General features: G+C 41.5%; 1 long non-coding RNA gene across 1 annotated transcript; it reads left to right on the forward strand.

The window, feature by feature from the left end:
- The first annotated feature begins 2781 nt into the window (after positions 1 to 2781).
- On the forward strand, positions 2782 to 3970 carry LOC311009570. The gene is made up of 3 exons (XR_014596665.1): positions 2782 to 2992; positions 3110 to 3239; positions 3658 to 3970. It is a non-coding gene; the product is annotated as an uncharacterized lncRNA (long non-coding RNA).
- The last annotated feature ends 3976 nt before the right edge of the window (positions 3971 to 7946 follow it).

Consider the following 7946-nt stretch of genomic DNA (forward strand, 5'->3'; position numbering starts at 1 on the left):
AGATTTTTATCAGCTGCCCCCAGTCAGACAGTCTAAACCTCTATGCGTGTATGATCAGACTCAGATCGACCTCTGGTGTGAGCATTTTCAGATGATCACTCTGACTGACATTATGCGTCAGAAAGATGATGTCCCATTTGCCGACATGCTAAACCGAATCCGTGTCAAAGAAAAGACTGAGGCATTGTCAGAGGAGGATAGGGCTTTGCTTTCACAAGCCATCACAGAACCAGCACACTGTCCAAAGGACAAACTGCATGTTTTTGCTACAAACAAACAAGTTAATGCACACAACTCTGCAGCATTGGCTCTGTTTCACTCAGACATCATAAAAATAGATGCAGATGACTACAAAAAAGATCCTACAACTGGTAGAATGGCAAGACAAGCTATACCTTTCCAAGGGAACAAAAATGAGTTGCCTGACTCGATAAAAATCGCCATAGGTGCTCGTGTCATGGTTACCAGAAACATTAACGTGCAATCTGGTCTTTGCAATGGAACTTTTGCGCAAATTGCAGAAATAGTGACCAGTGAAGGAGGTCCCCACGTCGGCAAACTTGGTATAGAACTTTTCAATCAAAATGCGGCAAACCAGCACAGCAATGGCGGTGCAGCCAATAATATTGTGTACATAGACAGAGATGAGGAGAACCTGAGGCAAAAAGGCGTGGTGCGCAGGCAGTTCCCCATAAAGCTTGCATTTGGATGTACGATACACAAAGTTCAAGGCATGACTGCTTCTTCAGTAGTTGTATCACTGAAAACTATCTTTGAACCTGGCATGGCCTATGTAGCTCTCAGCAGAGTAACTTCTCTCAGTGGACTACACATTCTAGATATGGATGAGAAAAAAATATATGCCAACCCTGAAATTACTGCAGCTCTTGTTAACATGACACAGGCGTCATTAGAACATTTAATGCCTCTACTTCATGTGACAACAACATTAAACAGGCCAGACACTCTTACAGTCATCCATCATAACATAGAAGGACTGCCATCTCATGTTGATGACATGAAATGTCACCATGAACTCCATCTCGCAGACGTGTTATGTCTAACAGAAACTCATCTGCAAGGATCCTTTGTTTCTGAAAGTCTCCATTTAGAAGGATACAACATGTTCAAACGTAACAGAAACGTTTCGTACTCAAACACCCCTAGCATGGCCAACAAAGGTGGTGGGGGAGTCGCTATCTATGTGAAAAATCATATCCGAGTCCACGAGAAGCATTACGTACAGAATGCTACTGATATTGAATTTACAGTTGTAAAGCTTGAAGCTCCAATCACTGCACTGATTGCTGCTGTCTACAGGCCTCCAGGCTACAGTGTCATCTCTTTCTTATCAAACTTGCAAAGCCTCTTAGATGCACTGGAAATAATGGATCAACATCCCATCTTAGTCTGTGGTGATTTCAATGAAGATCTTTTGTCGAGGGCAAGCAAGCCGATACTAAATTTTTTTCAGTCTAAAGGTTACGAGCAACTCATCACCACTGCTACCACTGACAAAAACACACTGTTGGACTGCGTTTTCATCTCTCGACCACAGTGCTGTCTCCACTCGGGTGTGCTGAAAACTTACTACAGTTATCACAATCCTGTGTACTGCGTATTAACCCCTGAAACAGTGTAAACATAACCATTGAAAACTACATAAAATTACCATTTCAAAATCATTTAATTTCAGGCATTTCATGACTATGGGCCGACACTCCATGATTGAATAGGTTGGAGTTTATTATTACAATGTAAAGTACCTAAACAGTTTGACAAAATATGACTTAAAAAATGGAGAGGTGGTGGGGTCGTCCCTGGCAGCCAGGCTGTAACATCTGTCCTGGCTGCTCCAGCCTTTCGTGGACTGGGAGGGAGGGAGGGATGGAGGGACGATCTCACCTATAAAAAAAAAAATAAATAAAAAAAAAGCTAACATTTATTACCGACTATTTTACACTCCGCTGATAAGATGACACAAAAATAGAGAGATGTAATAAAAAAAACATTGTCAAATGGCAGTTTACTAGATCATGACTCGTGATACACACTGCATTCTTCCATAATTCTAAGGGCCAAAACAAAAATTTTACTAAACACCTAACAAAACTTGAAGGAGGTCAGCCTCAGCCTCAGATTCTTTGACCGAGACAAAAACTAAATTCACCAATGCAATGTGTCATATTGCAAATTAATCAAAGCTGAGCAACAAAAAGCTTTTACATTATGCAAGTCCCATGTCAACCCGTTGAGCTGGACCCAGGTACATGGTAAGTGAGCAAAACAGGTCATAGCATATGGACACATAATGAATAGGACTATTTGAAATGAATTTGAATTTGAATTTTGAATTTATTAAAGGATAGCCCCTTGAGATGTAGCATCTCATTTTCAAGGGGGTCCCTGAACAAGCATATACATAGAACACACAACATCAGCAATACACTACATTACATTGTAGACATACATAACATGAAAATACAATACAACAAATACCATACAACAAATACAGACATCTTGCTCACACACTCCCACATACCACCCCTACCCCCATCAATTTAACAGAATAGAAATATTAAATAACATAGTAGAAATAACGAAATAACAAAATGGAGAAAGAAGGAATAACAATGGAAGAATCAATGAAGTAATTAACTAAAAACAAGAGCAGTTTGTTTTAAGATGTAAATATAGTGACCTCCTGAAACAATGTAAAGAGGTAATAGAACGCAAAGAAGGAATGAGGTATTCATTATGAGGTAGAAGGACACAGCCCTGCATTTGTCTAACTGTTTCTTCTCTGTGTGTGCACCACTGCTTCACAGCTAATAAATACCTTAAAGCATGCCACTCCATGAAGACAGAAGAAGTCCAGCAACACTTCACTGTATTCTTCACTGCTACCCTACAAGGTCCATGTTCCTGGGGAATGGAGACACCATACCAGGAGGCCACCACTTCACTTTTGAATGATCTGGACCTGTGTGTGGTATGTTGCTACCGTATGTTTTTCTTTAATCACGTGGATGTTGCGAGATACTTTTTGTGATACAATACATTTTGATAACCTGCGTCACTGGTTGATGTCATCTCTCCCCTCCACTAGTCTAATAAAAGAGGTGAAGTTGGATACATGCAACAGAAGCCAGGCCATGCTGACAGAACAGAGCCAGGACATCAGGAAAACCACAGGCGCACAGCCATGTTGCTTATCTTGAGCTGGACTCAAGCATTTTGTAAGTGAACTAATCCCAAAAAATAATCCACTTTTACTTCCATAATAGTTAATGACTTGATCTTGAAATTTATAACATTTTCATTTGCAGAGGTAAACATAAAAACTGTGCTGTAATGATTAAGATATTTGATATTTGTAATCCATGTCATCTATTTATGGTGGAGAGCAGCGGGTTCAGTCAGGCGGCTTCATGGTTAAGACACATACATACTATCCAGCTGGGGACCTTTTCTGTGTCATCCACTTCTCTCCCTGCATTTGCTCTCTGTCTCCTGTATTTCTTTTGAACAAAGACAAAAGGCCAACACAATATTTGATTACAAATCGAATGTGAAGTTTGAAAAAAATCGGATTATTTACTTCATATTTTACAATGTTGTTTTGCTCTATTATGACGTCTGTCATCTTGTTCACAGGAAATGCTGCTTTGAGAGAGTCTTCGGCACCAGCGAGAGTTCAACTCAACTCAACACAGCCACTGCAACAGCAGCAATCATTCCTGATGCAGAGCCACGGTCTTCAACAGAACTTTTGCAAATACTCCATGCTCAGCCGTCCTGGTAGGGGATCCCTCAAAGACTTGGCCTACCTAAAGGTTTCTCCACTTTTTTTCTCCCCTAAAGAGGGTTTTAAGGGAGTTTTTCCTGACATGCTTTGAGGGTCGAAGGCTGATGATGCAAAGTTCTGTCAACAAGATCAGATCATCTGTTTTTATTTCAAGCTTGTGCAAAATTTCAATAAAGATTTTGTACAGAATATTGCAACTTTGTATGCCTGATCTATCTTGAAGGGATCCACCCAATCATTTAAATAATTGTAGTAATTTTGTTGTAGCAGTTAACTATGAATACTTTTTATATATGAGTGAATTTGTAAAACTTGTTACATAATTACAACATGATTTAAAGATCCATGATTTGAGCGCTGGGATTTTCTACTGGATATTAGCTGATAACACTAAATGTTCAAAATATACTGTAAAAAGACCAATTTACTGACATGTCTTTGAAACCACCGCTACATAATGTGCCCTTTTTTTGTTATAAGCAGGATCACACACAGACATGTGCAGGACCTAGACATTTTCACACTTTTTCAAGCATGTTTCTTGTCTGCTTATTCAAACTCAGCTAGAAACTCCATTAAAACCTTAAAAATGTCTTGTGTATATAATGGGTATATAGAACTTTTCAAGCCACAAATTGAGTTTAGCTTCATCAGGTGGACGAGGGAAGAAGGTGTATGAGGAGACTTTGGAATAGGGAGCAAATCTGGAGGCCATTGCTCAATGCTTACACAAAAAGTACAGCAATATATTCCTCTCTGCTCCATTAAATATACTCAGCCACCTGGAAGAGCAAGGCCGAAGACTGTTGGCACAGACCAGGGAGTTCCGACCAGCCATTGACCATCTGGTAACCTGGTAGGGATATCATACTTCTGTAGGTTTCGGTTCTGCTGCATTCAGCTTCAACCTTATAATTGAAACCCTTGCATTCCCACTTTTCCAACTATTCATACTACTTTACCTTCTTCATACACATTCAAGTCATCAAACCAGCGTAGTATCAGCTATTATTCATAACTTAAAATATTCCACATGTCTCATACATTCATGGTATTATTCCACTCTTAAAAGACGTTCATACTAATTCAAACTATTCCTACTCTTGCAACTATTCATCCTACTTTACCTTCTTCATACACACATTCATACTTTATTCAACTCTTCAAAGACATTCATACTAATTCAAACTATTCCCACTTTTCCAACTATTCATCCTAATTTCACTTCTTCATACACATTCAAGTCATCATACCAGCGTAGCGCCAGCCATTCAGCAGTCATCATTCACACCGCAATTTCGTAGAAATTGCATTCTCTAGTTGGTCTATAATTTTGTATAATCCTCCTGTCTCCTTTTTTAAACAGGAGGGAGATTACTCCCGCCGCAAAGCCTTCAGGCACAACATTATTCTGTAGCACTTCGTTGTATAATTGGTAAATGGTAAATGGTAAATGGCCTCATTTATATAGCGCTTTTCTCCAAAGCGCTTTACAGGAATGACTGTCACTCACCCATTCACTCACACATTCACACACTGACGGCGGAGTCAACCACGCAGGGCGACAGCCAGCTTGTCAGGAGCAATTGGGGTGAGGTGTCTTGCTCAGGGACACCAGGCACTCAGCTAGGAGGAGCCGAGGATCGAACCAGCAATCTTGCGGTTGCCAGCCGAACGCTCTACCTCCTGAGCTAAACCCCCCCCCCCATTAATTGTGTGAGAAGAGGCACAAAAAACTCCTCAAACTTTATATAGAGCTCAGCGGTGAGGCCGTCCTCTCCAGGGCTTTTGGCCCTGGATAGGCCGGCTACGGCCCTGGCGACCTCATCCTCTGTGACCCTCCCCTCTAGTGTAACACTATCTTGTTCACTTAGCCTACCTTTAATTTTGCTGAGCAGCTGTTCCCCCCTCCCAACATCCACCTGCTCCCTGCTAAACAGCTGCTCGTAGAAGGAGACTGCTATCTCCTCTACCCCGTCCTGACCTGTGACCATCCTTCCTGTCTCGTCCTGAAGCTGCTCAATTATCTGCTTCTGCTGCTTCTGTTTCTCCAAGCCCAGGAAGTACGCAGAGTACTTCTCACCGTGGAGGAGGTCGTTGGCTTTGGCGCGCAGAGCTGCAGCAGCGCATTTGGCTCTGTGCAACTCAGCCAGCCTCGCCTTTGCGGCTTCCAGGCTGGCCAACTGCGCCCCAGTCGCCGTATCGATGTCAGAAATGACGTTTTTAATGATGTTACCCAACCTTACCTCCTTCATCCTTTCCTGCCATCTTTTGTGCTTTGCGAAGTTTACCGCTAATTTTTTTATTCTGGCTTTAAACTCACCCCACCTCCCCAACAAACCCTGCTCGTCATCACACTCATGAATACAATATAACAACAGTTTTTCCATCTTACCTCTAAAGCGGCGGTCCTCCAGCAGGCCAGCGTTGAGGACCCACAGGCCGCCCCCCCGGATGTCCCCCGGCCCCGAGAAGCTGCATCGGAGGAACAGGTGATCGCTCCATGGGCAAGGCTCATAAGCAACCCCCCGAATCCCCCTCAGCAACCCCCCGGAGGCCAGGAGCAAGTCGATCCGGGAGCGGCGGCTGCGGCCCTGCACCACCTGGACCCGACTGTAGGACCGCCTACCTGGGTTGAGAACCCGAAACACATCAATCATGTCATTACGCACACACAAATCAGCAAACACTCCCCTGCTCACGTCAGACCTAAGCTTCTCCTTCCCCCCCACATCATCCAGGGTCTGAACCAGGTTCAGGTCCCCCACGATGATGGTGGTGGGAGTGATCCACCTTTCCAGCTCCAGAAAAAGAGCTTTTCTTCTCATCTCGTCATTGTATGCGTATATGTTAATCAACCTGCCTGCCCACTGTGGACATACAATATCCAGTATCCAGATCAGACGAGATCGGGCGTGTTTTTTTTTTTTTCTCTTTTATTATCAAAAATCACAATAATTACAATTCAAACAATATTTACACACACGCATCACTTTCACTCACATTCAAAACAAAACTCACACAAATTAGAAATAGAAGCTCCTTCAAAGATTTGAAATCCACACTTCATTAGAAAAACCTCTCAGGGTTAGAAAATGTGTTATAAAACCTACCAAAAAATCCATTAATATAACAAACCAAAAACAAAACACATCACAAAAACAAGATCAAATAACCCCAACACTGAAGAACCTCCATCAATAGACATCAACACTTCATTTATCTTCCCATATCATCAAAGATACAACACAACCCCAGAACAAGAAAGAACAAATTGAAACACAAAACAAACAAATCACAATACAAAATACACAGCAAGATACCATACACACAGCTCTCTGTTCTAGTGAGGCCTGCAGCAAAAACACTCAAGCCAAAAAAAAAGAAAAAAAAAAGAAATGAAAATCAAAACCCAGATAACAAAAAGTGAAAGCACACAAAAAGGAAAACACTAGATTCTACATAAGCCTGTAGCCAAAACACTCAGGCCAAAACAAAAAGAAAAAAAATAAATAAATAAAATTAATCAATGAAAAGTAAATAAAAACCGAAACCAAAAAACAAAAAAAACAATCAGCACCAGAAGATAATTACAATATTGCAGGAGAGGCAAGACTGCTACCCCAGTCTATCTGTACCTCTCCATCTCCCCCGATCCTGATAAGGGTACTACCCATAATGAACCCTCTCTCAAAGACATCTCTGTCTAATGATCCATACATCATGTTGACATCCTTCTTCAATCCGCTCTTAAATATACTCCAGACGTCAGCCTTCCTCCTCTCATAATGGGCCAGATTCCTCCTCAGTTTGACCGCAAACCTTGCATGGCTCAACGTGTAGTTTAAGAGACTCACCCCTTTCATTCTCCCTCCCACTCCAAACAACCACAATTCCTTCCATTCCATTCTCTCTACATATCTTTCATTCCAACACCTATTAATTATCTCCTTCAATCTCTCAAAATACACCTGCAGCTCTCCACATTCAACAAACTCATGCATACACGTTTCTACTTCCACTCCACATACATCATATTCTTTCTTCACATTCACATCAAACTTACTTATGATTAAATTATTAAAAACCCTATTGTGCCTCAAAAGAAAATCAAAATTCTCACATTCACTGCTGTTCC

This window comes from Eutrigla gurnardus (genome assembly GCF_963514095.1).
Source record: "Eutrigla gurnardus genome assembly, chromosome: 23".
Classification (NCBI taxonomy): domain Eukaryota; kingdom Metazoa; phylum Chordata; class Actinopteri; order Perciformes; family Triglidae; genus Eutrigla; species Eutrigla gurnardus.